Source organism: Meriones unguiculatus, chromosome 16 (genome assembly GCF_030254825.1).
Source record: "Meriones unguiculatus strain TT.TT164.6M chromosome 16, Bangor_MerUng_6.1, whole genome shotgun sequence".
NCBI lineage: Eukaryota > Metazoa > Chordata > Mammalia > Rodentia > Muridae > Meriones > Meriones unguiculatus.
The window spans coordinates 62,508,061-62,524,541 of NC_083363.1; positions in this window are offsets into that span (position 1 = coordinate 62,508,061).

Sequence of the window (16,481 nt, forward strand, 5' to 3'; positions counted from 1 at the left end):
GGGTTTTGATTTTAGCTGGAGGCCTCTTCACGGTGGCTCAGATGCGTTCTTTGAAACGTGACGGAGCCCAGGGATTGCGCAGCAGCCACTTTACCTCAGAGATGCATTAAAAGGTGTAATCTAACTGAAATGTAAATCACCGTTCTTGAAAACAAATTACTGACGGAGATAACAGGAGCGCAGGGCAGCGTGAAGCATCAGAAGGCCATTCCAGACCCATTCCTTTCAGGTCCAAATTGCAGAGGCACTGCTATCGAGGGTAATAGGGGGCTGCGAGGCATGCTGATTACAAGGCGAAGGTAAACAATGCTTTTAGACGCAGCATCTGAACAGAACACACACAACATTAATCAGCTGAATTCAAAAGGGGCTCACAGGAGGAAGTGGTTTTCCTGTGTGCCGAGCTCTAACTAGCCTTGAAGATGGCCACACAGACCCCGGGTTAGAACATCATTATTATCTTAATCCTTTACTGCTCATCATGAGCTGATGTCGACTCATAATTGCTAGTCCACTTGGGGGAAAATCACTTTCTTTCGGTATGTGGCAACTATGGAGTATTTATTGTTAGTGCCCTTTGTGCTGATAATATGAGCAAAGCCTGAGATTTCAAGGGACTGACAAGGAAAGGCAAATTAATCAGTGTCTCCTCAAACTTTCCCTTTGATAGACAGGCACTGAACGTTTTTATTCTGGGATGAGAGGGCCGCATGTGGGATATGGGATGAATTCATGTCTAGGAAAGTTTCTAAGTGCTGGGCTCCTGTGCTTGGAGGGGTGTGTGTGTGTGGGTGTGTGTGGGTGTGTGGGTGGGTGTTATCAGCTTGTAGCAAAATAGTGACATGGTGTGCCACAGGAGAGACCGAGGGCTAGTAATTGTGGGTCCCTTAGGCTGGAGCCTGCCCTGCAAGGTAACAACCTGATACCTGCTCTGTCCAAAGAGCTGGTTGTCTCAGCAGCTCCACCCTGGCACCAAGGGGGCCACTTTAGAGGCTCCTGAAGAGCCGCTGGTCCCTAGTCGGTGGCAGGAATATAAAATGCTGTCTCCACGCTCAGAGGAAGAAGTGTCGGCAGCCCGGATGAAGATGTTCAAGAGGCAAAGGTGATAACCTCGCTTCTGCCGTGGATTTGGCTCTGGACTGCTACCTAAAGGTGCTGCTATGTTGGGGGGTGTGGGTGTTGTCTTCATTTCATCAGATGAGGGGATAAGGTAAGAAAATACCCAAACTTTGCAAATGAGTGGCTTGGGCTGAGCTCAGATCCCTTCTAACTAACTATCCCTCAGCCTAGGCCTGGAAGCTTCGAGCCTCCATACAGTGTAATCTTCTGCAAGCCCATACTTTGAAGGCTCCAGTTTCCAGCTTCTGTCTGCTAACCTAGGCTTAGAATGTTTTCTGTCTCTCAGACTTACTGCTGAAGAAACTCACCCTTTCCAGTTCCTTCTGAACTCTGGCTGGCTGCTTCAACTTAGTTGTTCTGGCCCAAAACTCTTCTCCAAGCTGACAGATTCAAGTTGGCTTCTCTAGGCTTCTCACTGAATTTCTCTGCTTGCAAAAACTGCTCTTGAACTCCACTAACTAAACTGCACCAAACTGCCTACACCAAAGTCAACAGAGCTGTACTAACTTCGCCAAACTGTACTGACTGCATGAACTCTATTGTATGTCTGTCCTGACTAACTCTCTCTGCACTACTCTTAAGTAACCTCCTTCTTGGGCATATTCCATCTCTGACTCATCCTGTCAGATCTTTCTCTGATTCCTCACTTTGTCTGTCCTTCAACTAGACATTATTGTTTGGGATTAACAGTGTGCATTAAAGGCGTGTCTATAGCCCGGCCAGAGGCAGTAAAGGTGTGCTGTGTCTGTATTCCAGCCAGGGGGACAAAGCTGGACTCTAGGGGCATGTCCCCATTCCATCCGGATCACACAGACCAAGGTCTTTGGACTTCACCCCTTGCCAGGGCAGCCATGTTGCTGGATTTAAACTCCTCTACACAGGTGAGGCTTTCCCCATCAATTAAGTCAATCAGGCCAGTTCTTCAGGAGGAGGTCTTCACTTGGGTGATTCTAATTTGTGGCAACCATCACAGTGAGACTGTCTAGGGTGTGACAGGTGAGCTCAGTACAATGCGTACCTGACAAGCACGGGGATGGCCGAGACAGGATAAATTGTGTGGCGGGAGGTGATTTTATAGAATTACTTATATGACTCTTAACATGTCTAGAGAATACAATTTCTAGTATAGTTTTCTGTTATTCAAATAAACCCTGACATGGGAATAATTATTCTAAACGCACTTGTTAGAACAGTAATCTCAAAAAAAAAAGCAGAGTAAATGTCTTTCCTACACCTCAATTCTTAATATTTATGTTCTAAAGAAATTAATACTTTTAAATAGTTTACTTTGTCACATTGCATTTTAAACCCCCAATCCTTCCTCAGTGTTCAATATACACAGTCATATTGCTAATTTTTGGCCTGATTTTCAACATTATATATTTTACTTTCATTACAAAAGCTTACTTCTACTTATAGCAGTTACTGCTTTTTGTTTGTTTGTTTGTTTGTTTTGAAAATACCCCTTTCCCTTTTCTTGTTTTGTTTTTTTTTAATTTGGATTTTTTATTATTAATTAATCCAATTTACATCTCGGTCAGACATCTCCTCCCCTCCCTGTCCACCCTCCCTCTTGCATCTTCTCTACCCTATTTCTCAGAATAGGGGAGTCTCCCTCCCCAGACACCCCAGTTCATTTATTCACATGAGGACTGAGTTTGTCTTCATCCCTGCGGCCTTATAAGGAAGTCCCATCAGGGGGAAGTGATCAAAAAGCAGGCAACACAGTCCATGTCAGAGATATCCCCACTTCCTAATTCAGCCTTCGTGAAATACTTTATTAAATTACTAATCAGCCCTAATCAATTAGCTGCTCATCCCATCCCTTCCTCCCCCCTCTCCATTCTATAACAGTTTACTGAAGAATGCACGGTTTTTAGGTTTTTATTGGGAACACCATCATAAACCATTGTCCCAGTCACAAATGTTCAGTATCCAGTTAGAGAGGCAAGGTAAAAACAAAACAAAACAAACAGAAAACCAAGTAAGCAAACATACAAACAAAAAAGCAAAAAACCACAACAGTCATAGCTGTGGAGAGCCGTGGACACAGCTCAGACAAAGCCAGCCTGAGAGACAGGCCCGGATGCTCCAGGTAACCCGGAAGCCTCCGGCACCTGGACGCAGATGGCCTCTTGCTAAAGAAGCACACCTGCGGCCAAGCTTGGCGAGCTGAGTCGGATCACTAGGACTCACACTGTGGTGTGAAAGCTGCTTGTTAAGCTGCTTTTTCACCTGGGGAAGTAGTTTTTGAAAAGAAGTTAGGTGTTTCCACACCTTTTCCTTCTTGTATTGATGTGGCTTGTTTTTGCTTTGCCTGTAAATAATGAACCCTGCAATAAACCTGCACTGCTTCAGTCAGACTGACAGCCCTCTCAAGCCAATCCTGTGTGTAGTGTGATTTATCCTCACTCCCCACTCAGGTACCGTTCAACTCTGCTGGCGGGCTCCGGCACTTAGCCCCTTACAATAAATTGGGTGGCGTAAGATTTCGTTCAGAACAGTGACATCATACATGACCATGCATAAGCCCTCTTGTCAGATGTTTCCTTGCTTACCAGGAATCCTCCCAGCTGTTTGAATGGCTCCCTCGTGCTGTGAACCCTAAGTTTAGAACAGTGCCTTACTCAGCACATGACATCATGCACAGGTATAGCAAAGTCTTGCCTTTTGGCAGCTATGAAGGTCATCTGCAAAATTCTCCCAAATCTTCAAAAGTGGCGTGAACATTTTTTATTGTGGTTGATGTTGGCATGTCCCACAGGCTGATGACAACCCTCTTTAAATGAACCCAAAGCACACCCATGTGACTTGCTTTGCAAGGGTAGAGCCAGGGCTTATGATACCAAGCTGCCTGAGCGAATCACAAGTGTGAACAGGAACGAGCTGGAACAGTGCGAAGCCTAGCTCTAAAGACGCCTCCCTCCGTAACAAAAAGCTGCCTGTCTTCTTCAGCAAGGCTCCTTCTAAGCTACTGACCTATGGTATTTCCCAGAATCCAGTGCAGTGTTTACTAAGAAGTTTCTCGAAGCTTCCAGCAGCATCAGCACATTTTTAGGGAGAGAATTCAAATATGCTTAAAAGTTCACAGAGACGGGACTACTACAGAAAATTCCATTTCCTAGGGGGTTTGTTTTTCACAGGTACCTTTACCTTTGTGAAGGAAAGGTTGTTTTTATGTTTACGAGTGTTTGTCTACATAGATGCATGTCACGTGTGTGTCGCTGGGGAGGGAGGCAGCTGCTCTGTAGGTGCCGAGAACTAAACCCAGGCCCTCCACAAGAGCAGCAAGCACTTTTAAAACACTGAGCCAGCTTTTCATCACCCTCTTTTTAGGGTCTTTTTAGTGAATGGCACCAGTCGTCCATCTTTTACATGTATGAACATTTTCTTTGTTGATAACATTTGGTACTAGGAGTTACTAGAGTTGCCTTGATTTCGGATTTTGAGTCCTCCAGCCTGGAACCACAGAGGAGAACTGGTGCAGGAGATAAGGTATAATTAGCTCTCCTCCTGATGTGGTTTATTCTTTATTGCAGACTAAGATATGGCATAAGGACCGCATGTGGAGGTTGGTGATGATTAAATGGCAAGTCTGTGAAACTGTTTTTGAAAGTACTAAACTGGTTGAACATTAACACATCAAAAATCAAATTTTAAGCAGCTTCTGCTGAGCTGCAGCCCATACAGCTGAGGGGGCTTGGCTGCCTTCAGAGCAAAGAAATCACTCGTGTCTATTGCCCGCTTATCTGGACGAGTGGCTTTAATTACACTTTTATAACAAAGTAAAGATGTAGAACTTTTGTGCTGTGATTTTGCTAGACTGACAAGTTGGGTGTCCCCGTGATGGGTTGTGTGGATAAATGGCATCACTGTCTTATGACATACAGCTGGGTGCTGGCATTCACCATGCACTCCCCAAGGAGTAGGCATGGGTGAGCCACTTACATAAATGCAGCCTGGCATTTAACATAGCGAATTACAACTATGTTGCTAGGTAAACTCTCTCACAGTCTTGGATGTCCTCTTATTTGGGAATTTATGTCACTTCGGACTAAAGGTGAAGATCTTCTGAATGCCTCAAAATGGCATTTTGAGGATTCCAATAAGAACAGTTTACTTCATAAACACAATTCATAATTTACAGATAGAGTTTTGAGCCTAGGTTTTCATCTTATATGCTCCATGTTGTCTGCAAAAGGGTACATGAGTGAAAGAAGCTTTCCACAAGGCACTTTCACCATCCCCATAGCAATCAAGTGTCCTGAAAAGTATACCTGAGGTTTCAGAATGTCCACACATCCACTAACACACTATTTCAACATGAATTTACACCAGTGCTATTCATTTATTTGCAACATTTCTATACAAAAAATACAAATAAAAATCTCAGTGTTTTATCCAGAGCGGTTTTTATTCTTAAATAACCATTTTCTCCTCCACAGCCTAAGATCTTTGAAAAGTATCAAGTTTGCCTAGTAATGATCAAAAGCATTCTGTGATGAACACAAATGAAAGATAGTTTCTATTTCATTAGTTAATTCAGCCACAGAGGCAGCTGATATTGCAAATTTGTAACAAATTGGGCAATTCAAGAAGCTCTATTAATGGATGCTATGAAAGTAAGAATCATTTGTGTCAATTGAGTGAAAAATACACCTGTTGTTTCCAGCCAAGGAAATAATCATCCATCTAGGCCATAGGCTAAGGCTTGCTTTTAGTCTGTGTCCATTAGGAAACAGTACCCCATTGTTGGTCTACACCCAGGCAGCGCCCGCCAACCTCAGGGGCAGCAGGAAATGAGGCTCCGAGAACCTCTTAGTGCAACCCTATCCTGGGACAGGTGCCACTTTTAGACATTTTAATTGATCTCATTTGTCAGTTATACGTGTAAATCACACTGTTATCATCCCTGAACAAGGAATAGAAAACCAGAATTGTCATGGACTAGAGATAACAAACCAAGTCCTCAAATGGACTGGCAGATAGACTTCCTGGCTGAGATTCACAACAGGACATTAGATTGCAATTAGATACCTGGCAAAATCCAAATTACATGGAGGCCTCTTGTTTCTTTATATAACATTGACAGAAAACTGCTTAATATTCGACCAAGGCAAGGCTATGTATCATATACTGTGTGTGTGTGTGTGTAGGGGTCTAACAGGCTTGATTGGCATACATCATACTATACCTACTACTGAACTGTCTAACTGTACATCTAGTTACATAAGTCTCTGGGATTTGAAGGAGAGATACAGGCCATGATCGTTGGTGGATGGAGAAGAGTGAGGCATCCGAAGGTTGTAAATTTCCGGTTTGTCCCCAGGCTGCACAGCACAAGCTGAAGGAGAGTCTGTGTCTCCAATGAATGAACAGGAGACTGCTGCACCGGCTGCATCCTTGCGTGAGGGTGAGGGTGCTGAGGAAGCCTAAGGATTGAGTCTGAGTTAGGAGAGTCCAAGGCTTGACAGTTAAGGTGTAACCTTGCCAGGCTCCTCAACTGAGCATAAAACACACTTATTTTGTCCAGCAGCAGCTCTTGGTTTGCTGGATTCTTCACCACCTGTTCGACGAGGTCCTGTACCAGCTGATAGAGACAGAGTCCCCCTGTCTTCCAACTGCCTACCACAGCTTTGGTATTCTACCCATGGCCCTCTGAAAATATACAACAAATTATGAAAAAAATAATTCATACATTTATTTATTTTGTTATTACCTATGACCATTCATCTTTTAATGTAGCTAATTTATAAATTAAACTTTGTCATACCCCAACCAAGGACAGTGCACGGGGAGGACTAAAATCCCCTGCTCAGATGTAGCTCACAGACTCAGTCTCCAAGTGAGTTCCTTAGTAAGGGGAACATGGACTTTCTCTGACATGAACTCAGTGGCTGGCTCTCTGATCACCTCCGCCTGGGGGTGTAACCTTGCCAGGCCACAGAGGAAGACAATGCAGTCCTGATGAGAGCTGACAGGCTAGGGTTAGATAGAAGGGGAGGAGGACCTTCATATATGTGGACTGGGAAAGGGGCATGGGAGAGGAAGAGGGAGGGAGGGTGAGACTTGGAGGAGAGGAGGGAGGGGCCACAGCCAGAATACAAATTGAATAAATTGTAATCAATGATAAAAAACTTTCATTATATGAATGTATGTATAAAAACATTTTATATAGAGAGCTCATCCCTTTGTTAGCTTTGCATTATTATAGCAAGTTACCTGAGGCAGGATGATTTAATGAAGCAAATATATTTACATAGTGAATAATTTTGTTTCAAAGTCTTTGTAAATCTGTTGTATCAGATCATGGTGGATCTCAGTGATAAATGAAGATAGCACTTCCAAACAGGAAGCCAGAGACAGACAAGGGTCCTGAAATCCTTTGGAAACCGCACCCTCACTTGGCCTGAGAACCTCTTACCAGGTACAGCCCCTCAAACTCCAGCTGCTTCCAACACTGTGGCCCTGGAGACCATGTTTCTGTGACAAGGACATGGGAATGTGGCTAAAATAGAAAGGAAAGACTCCAGCTCAGTGATCCTCAATCTGTGGGTCTCGAAGCCTTTGGGGGATGGTGGAATGACCCTTTCATGGGGTCACATATCAAATATCCTGCATACTGGATATTTACATTATTATTCATATCAGTAGCAGGGTTCCGGTTATGAAGTAGCTATAACATGATTTTAGGGCTTGGGGTCACCACACATGAGGAACTGCACTGAAGGGTCTCAGCGTGAGGAAGGTTGAGAACCACTGAAGAGGAAGTGCTCTCCAGCATTCACTGGATCTGGGCGCATCTCTCCAGGGATAAACAAGGAACACCGGAGCACCTTCATCTCTGCCACTAGACTGTGATCAGGAAGTTGGATCCAGTGTTCTGGACGGAACTTAGTAAAGTGCTGTGTGAACAAAGCACAGCCTTTGGTCCATGCTAATTGGATTTCGGGACAACTGTAGCTAATGCCCTGAAGTCCCTGTTAAATATTTTAAAGCACCATGTTGCAGTCACACTTAACAATGACTACTACAGAGAAGCAGCAGCAGTGGACTGGAGTATGAGAAAAGGCTGAATCTGTGAAGTAAAAGGCACACAGAAGAGCTTCTTTTGATCCCGTCTGAACTGCGATTATCACCTTGTCTTGCTGTTGTTGTCTCTTTAATTCTCAGCTGAAGAAGAGAAAGCTCTGTTTGGCTTTTGAAGTCTTCCCTTATTTGAGGCAAGCTGATTGTATTTATAGATCAGATATGCATAATCTGAAAACACTTCAGACATGGAACTACAAAAACATGGTTTGGGTGAGAAACTATGGTGGGTGCTCATACCCAAACAGCTTGAAAAAAAACAACAACAACAACAACAAAATCCCAGGTCATCTTCAGGCTAAAGATTCTCCATCTTTCAGGGCCAGAGGACTTTTGAACAGTTTTAGTCTTTCACCCCCAAGAGAAATCAACATAGTTCCTCATTCATGATTTTATTTCTGGCACTCAACTTATGAAAACAAGGCAGTGTGGGAACGGAGTAATGCTGGGTGGCTGGGACTCCAGTGTGGTACTTGGAGGCAAAGTTAGTGGGTAGGTGATGACAATTCTACAGTAGAAAGTTGTCTGAAGAATAACGTTGTTACCAGTGAGGGATCTTAATCTGGGTTCATTTTCTCTACTGGTTAAATGACTCAAAAGCATGGAGGGTCACAGTCACCATGCACAGCTAAGTTTTTATTTTTTTCAAAGCACATCAAAGCACGTGATACAGCAAAGAGGAAGAAATGACTCCTTGAAATGGGAGGGTTTCTGCTGCATTACACACACATACACACAGACACAAATACACACACACACACACACACACACGCGCACCTAGAGGGGCTGGAATTTTGTGATTGGGACATAGGGGTAAGCATTTTTTCTTCTCTCCAGATTGGTTGTTTGGCTGACACTGAGGGTTGGATATTTGCATAAAGATGGGAAGCCTGATTAGTTCCCACTAAAACAGCTCAAGAAGGGGGGGGTGTCAAAACTCCTGTTGAACAGGTATCGAAGGTGGGGGAAACAGAAGGCACTAGATCAAAATTCATTGTCCCCCTCCCTCCAAATCTTTGTTCTTATGTAGAAGGCCCTGGAAGGGCACCATCTTATAGTCACGTGGACACAAGTTCAACTACCATAGCCTCTTTCCCTGACTAGCATTTTCTGTCTTTATGTCCATATATGTAAACGTGTAGTTTATTTTACTTTCCCAAATTGGGATGGTTACCAGTGAATTAGAGTCAGGAGTGCATTAGGAGTCCATGGCTGAGGCTACTTGGGGTCTCTGAACCAGCGGTGGTTGTGTTTCCATTTTTACAGAGGAGGCAATTCTGCTATGCTTACCAGGAACTTTCTGTTGAGATGGGCTGCTAAGGGGAGAAGAGCCTGGCTGGATACCCTAAATGAAGCATCTTAAGATCTTTGTGGGGCTGTTCGCCTATAACCTCACCATCGAGCCCAAGTTCAGAGACAGCGTCTCGACTAAAGAGAAGAATCAAAACAAAACGAAGGGCACTTTCGCTTGTCGTGCGGCCCCAACCACATAAAGGGCTGTTGCCCATCACGAGCAGCTATAGACTCAGCCCGCACTTCCGCATTGCAGGATGGACCATCATACGTACCTGGACACTTTGCAGGCTCCTAGAAGCCCAGAGAATGCCCGAGAGGCATGTGATTTCTGACTGGATGGATTTGAACTACGGATTCTGTGGTGTGGAGACAGGTTAGAGTATGCTGACGGTCCTGACTCAAGCACCCTGCAGTCACAATCACCGGGTCCTGGGAAGACCTTAACACTGTTGCAGCACAGACTTGGCCGTTCCCACTGTCTGTCTCCTTTCCTCCTCTTGTTAATACTGATGTGGCAGTGTTTGCCCAGAAATTTAGATTCTGTCCCTAACTACACGACAAGATCTGATTGCCCTTCAGTCGATAGGAGAATGGATGACCCTGGCTAGAGTCCTTAAGCTCCCTTCCTTTTCATTGGTCTTCATGTTCTTCCCTTCCGGGCTCTCTTCTACCCTCTTCCCTTTCCTCATTCTATCCTTCCCCTTCCCCTCCCATTCTTCCTCTTAACCTCCTATCATATTCATTGATAATTAGATAGTCAGCTTCTCTGAGATCCAACCCACATTTTGAATTTGAACAGTTCTAGAAATATGCTTTTCCTTGTCACTTATACCTTACATCTAGTCTCTGGGTCTTCACGACCAAATGTAAAAGTAGTTCAACTAAGGGCATAGCTTCCTGTTAGTCAACAAAGATGTGGAGTTTCACCTTTCCACACATAGAGTCCCATAGAGGGGGACAAACATGGCCTGAGCCCTGTTGTGGTCTTGGGGTGACTAACAGAAAGCAGTGGATGCCAGTGATTGAAATCTGGACTGCGGGTCGTCTGGTTCTGAACTGAGGAGGCTCTAAGAGACCTCGGCACACAGTGGCTTTCCACGGGGCCTCAGCAGGCACCTGGTAATTGCTCTCTGTGGAGTCTCTCCCTCCTTCACCTGCGGGCGTGCGGCAAGTCAGTGTCTCAGACATCTGGACAGCACCCCAGGAGCAACACAGCACAACCGTGAGAGCCATGCCAGCGGATACAGCCCTGCAGTAAAGATCATGGCAGAGCTGCCATGGACTAAGCTGAGCACGCAGAGAGTTGAAAATGTATGACTTTATAGTGTCTGCCTTAGCAGAGCAAGGAAAGAGTAATTTCTTTTCACTCTAGTTAATGGTCTGGGATGCAAAACAACAACAAAACAAAACAAAAAAAGAGCACCCAGGGATATATAAAGAGGGACTGTGAGAGGTAGGCTTATCAAACAGTGGAGGAAGGTGTTTTGAATATAGAGGATTGTATATTATTATATATTATACATAATATATAATGTTTATTATATTATATATTATATCAATTATATAATATATCATATCACATTATATCACATACAATAATTATATATTAATTATATAATATATCTTATAATACTATATAATTATATTATTTATAATAATTATATATTTTATATAATATAGAGAATTCTATATTATATATGTGTATAATGTATTCTAATATAAGCAGTCAACTGAATATAGAGGATATGGACAGAAAATATTTTAGCAGATATCTTTTTAAGAAGTGAGAAAATATGATAAATTTTATAATATTTCTGCACATCTATCAGCTTGCAACACCTTTTAGGGAAATTTCCAAGGAAGAACATGAATCAAATTCTTCTTCTGTGTTGCTCTCTAAGTCACTTACTTTCTTCTCTTTGTTCCCGTGAGAGTTAGGCATATCCTGCCTGCTCTGTCAAATCTTTTTCTGATTCATCACTTTGCCTCTCAATCAGACATCACTTTGAAACACGGCTGCATCCGTCTATAAACTAACTTTACCTACACTGTTCGGGATTAAAGGTGTGTGTTAGGCATGTGTCTGTATTGCAGCCAGTCATATTATGTTCCAGCTGGTCATATAGATGTAGAAGGTCTTTGGATGTGATCCCTTGCCAGAACAGACATGTTGCTGGATTAAAGAAAACAAAAACGAAAACAAAAACCTTCACTGTTTAAAAGGGGAAAAAAAATACCTACCACCAAAGAAAACTAGATCACAGTATATGTAGCATGTTTTAAATTCTATACCCATTATACATACAAGTATTTAAAGAAAATGTAAGCATACATTAATATAAAATATATTTCTATATCAGCAAGGTACAAATGCAATGTCATAGGGATTAACTCACTTATTGGAAACTTTTATTTGTCTGTGTCATTTAATATGTGAAAATGTATCATTAAAATAGAACCTGTCAATGATGATGATCAGCAAAATTCAGTTATCCAAACTGAGCAATATGATTCTGAATTATGAAAACTCTTGACCCATTTCACCCAGCAGTATTGACGTGAATATTTACAGATAATTTTATGACATTACTCTATACCAAGTCTTCATGGCAAAGTAGAGTTTATCCCGGAAAGGCTTGATCTTTAGCATTTAGAAGTCAGCCGATGCGATCCCCGGTTCTGACAGAGCCTGCAAACAAGGCAAGCACACTGTAAGGAAGACCCCGTACCTAAATACTGGGCAGCACAAGTTTGCCAGGGAGGACAGAGGACAGAGGAAGAAACAGCAGGGCCCCAGCCTGGGTAGGTAAGGGAGGAGAGGGCAAGCTGGAGAAGAGTTGGTGGAGGAAATGAATATGATCAAAACAAGTTGTATGAAACCCTCAAACAATTAGTCAAACTGTAAGAAAAAATTGTAATTGAGTGATGAAGCTAGAGAGAGCATTTGACAGAATCTAACCCTTAGTCCTAATGTTTTAAAAGAGGGAAACAAAAAAGAAACGCTTCAACGGTCTATGAATAGAAAGGAAATTCCTCCACCTGCAGATGCCACTGAGGAAAAAACGTGATTCGCATTAATGATAAATGCTGTGTCCCGTGTATAATCCACAGTGACGTCAACCTTGGATCAAACCTGCTGGTTTGCTTTCACAGCACGGAAACGTACCACGACAAGGCTGGCGCCAGCAGAGACACAGGTCAGCCTACACAGCACCGGCCCCACGCTGCGACCCTGACCTACCGGGTACACGTGCCCACTGCTGAAATGGTGGCAGACTGCTACCAGGCCGCCGGCTTGTCTCTTACTGGATTTGAGGCCTGCTCCTCAGGAGGAAAGTCATGCCTGCTACTGTAAACCTGGACAGGCCCTCGGGGGAAACTGTTTTCCTAAATGGTCATGTCATTTTCTATACCCTCTGTTTGTGCTGCTGTAAGCCTTACTCAGAGAAGCTTCTTTACAGCGAGTTGTAGCTGACTCAGAGACTGGGCAAAGTGACCGTGAGTGCATCACACTAACTGGGAGATCCGCACCAACCTCCTTCACTCTTAGACTCAGAGAAGAGGGCCTAGGAGGGATGTGTGCACCAGAGAAAAGAGAGGAGTGCTGTGAATGCTGTCTTCCAGACATTACATGCTTGTTGCACAGAACTCACAACATGTGTGCTCATCGGCACAAAAGCACATGGTGAAAGCTACAGCCTGGCATTTTGGGAGGGCATGAAAGGGAGCTGCCGACAGCTGGTGATGGCTATGAAGGAGCGGGCACTTTTATTCAGGGCATGAATACATCTTGACTACTCAACACCCCTCCACATACGAGCACCGCTAAAGAGACTCGGTGGGCATTTCATACATGTGCATGTGAAGGGGGGCTGGAGAAGCGGCTGGACGCGGTGGGCATTTCATACATGTGCATGTGAAGGGGGGCTGGAGAAGCGGCTGGGCGGTTAAGAGGGCTTGATGCTCTTGCAAAGGACTAGGATTCGGTTCCCAAATCGGGTATCTGACAACCACCTCCAACTCCAGACCCAAGGGATCTGATGCCTTGTTGGCACTGTGTTAGCATGCACAAAGCCACAGATAGTTTCATGTAATTGCAAATAAAGAAACAAAGGAAAGAACTTGACATCGGGAGGTATGTTGTGAAGGTCCAAGGGGAGTTAGAAAAGAAGATCATAGCATGCACATGGCAAAGACATGTTATACACATGTATGACATTTTCAAAGAATAAATAAAAATTTGCATGCGTGTACATATAATGTGTGTATATAATAAATTTAGAAATTATTTAAAAAGAGAAATAATTCCATCCACAGCAGAGAAGTCCCACTCTTGTTCTGTTGACTGCACGATATCAATTAAAAACTCACAGACAGTATAAAACGAAACAGTGTCAATAAACATTCTTGATGTGGCAAGAAATAAAGTCAACAGGTGGAATAAAAACATGGAACTTAGATCTAAAGATGAACACTGACACACCCTGAAGTGAGCAGAAGCTGCACTTTTTCCTATCACTCTAGAAGTTAAATGAATCCCCTGCACAGCATATATGATCCAAAGGCGGAGGAAAGCATGTAGCTGGGGCTGTTATTTCAAGGAGTCACGTGCTTGCTAGATCCTTAGATTTTCTTTTCTGTCTTCCATGCTATCAAATGCTTTAAGCAGAAGACAAGAGCTCAGGCCAATAGCGAGAAGCAGAATAAACAAAAAGTTGACGTCTGGTTGAATGAGAGACAGCTACCTGCAGAAGTGACAGAGCGCAGGGTGCCCTGGATGGCCAGGGCGTGACCTCTGCCCTCTATGGTGAGAGCCTCCCATGGTAGCCGGAGGCATGCGGATATCACGGTGGTGCACGCCTGCCACCTCAGCCAGCAGCTGTCAGAGACACCCAGACTGCACTCCTGTGTGACACCAACAGCTGCAGTCTTAGGTTATCAGAAGCCCCTGACTTGGTTGTCCACAGAGACTTAGTGGGAATCTGCATTTCTCCTAAGCACTTAGGGTCATAAAAGGGAGCCTCGACTTCCCCTGCCACAACAGCGTCGAGGGAAACCAACCAGGCCATTAGATTTAAACTTGATCCCGTTAACCAAGTTCCCCCAAGTGAGCAATCTCCCAGCCTGAGCAAAGAGAGTCAGTCGACCCCAGCACTGAGTGATGACAGATTTGACGGACACTCTCAGGCAGGCGACAAAATATAAATTTCACAGAAATTATAAATTCTCCTAATAAAAGGAAAAATTGAATCTTTATAAAGAAATTAAAATTCCTGGCAACGAAGTAGATACCAAGGAAGAACTATACAATGACTTCATAATATAAACCCAAAACTATGAATAAATAAATAACCACTGAATAGGCTCAATATCAGAATGGAACTAGAAGGGAGAAGCAACTGAATTAGAAGATAAAGTAACAAGATTCTGTAATTTAAACCAAAGAGACAAAAATGAGAAAAAATAATTGAAAATAGCATCAGAGACCAAAGAATATATAGCAAAGGATCTCTCAGATGACAGCAGCAGGAGGGCAGAGCTGCGAAAACACAGGATGATTCCTCCATTTGGAAAAACACGACCAATAAAAAGCAAACCAAAAAAGGCGTAGAGGTTTAAAAAGCCAAACAAAATTTAGGGTGGATAAATCCAGTAAAATTTATACTAACATATTATTATCATTATTCTATGGGAAATTTAAGACAAAGAAAAATACTGTGGAAAAACAGCAGGTAATAACGCACTTCATTTGGATGAGAGGAAATTTCTTCTCAGAGTACATGGAGGTACAGCTCAGTTGGTAGAATATTTGCCTAGCACGCTCGACAAAACAAAACAACAAATGAAAACACACAGAGGCCAAAAGGAAAGCTTAAGTCTTTCTTTAATAATAAGCTTGAAATACATAACTGTCAAGTCACAATTTCCTTTTCTTATCATCTGTGTTTCTACAGATCAAATCCAGGTCCTCATGCACGCTCATCAGCATTCTGGCCTGACCTCCTTCATGGGATTTAGAAGCCCTTATCCAGGGAGAATGTACTGAGGCAATCAATGTCACTGAGGCCCTCTCAGAAGAAGCAAACTGCCTGAAAACATTGCAAACAAAAGAAAAGATGCAATCTTGGACCATCAACAGGACTAAAAATTTGTAAAACTACAACATACGTACTTGTATTTTTGCATTTTGTCTATTTTTGTTTGAAGCAAAAATGTTAAAGCACTGATGCTATTCTGAATTAGCTTCCAGAAACATCTAATATTTTTATAAACAGAGGAAAATAAAGTTTAATGAAGCTTACACATGTTATTCACGAGAACTCAGTAACTTACAGGAATACAGGAAAAGAAAAGTAGAAATACCAAAAAGTTAAGGAGAACCAAAAGGTAGAAACATTATGAGAGCAAACAAACACGTCCTAATTAGATTTAGTCCCAATATACAGCATGGAATTCTGTTGGGTGCTATTAACTGGGCCAAGATCCATTGTCTGGGTAGTTCATAGGCCCTAAGGGAGAACCAAATACTCCTATTCTACTAAAGAGACATAGTGATAAACTTTCTCCTAAATACTTGCCTTTATGCTTATAGACTAGTGAATCAATCATTATAGAGAAGCAAATGTCTTTTAGCAAGAGATGCTGATCAATACAGAGACCCACACATAGTTTATTAAGAGACTGTGACGTGCTTGCTCTAAAAGGAATATCTATATTACACCTCTATCCAAGATGCTCAGAGATCATTGTGAAAATGAAATTATAAAGATTGTAAGAGCCAAAATGCCATTATGGATATCAGAGGGACTCGTGAAGCCCCACACCAGGTGAGGAGCTGTTTGCGGTGGATGGCTCCTGAAGGCAGAAACGTCAGGTTTCCACCAAGATGCAGCCCCTGACAGGCCACCCACCCAGAAGATGGCCTCACAGGTGCCCTTGGAGCAGTAACTGAGAGCTCCAAGCGGATCCACAGACCA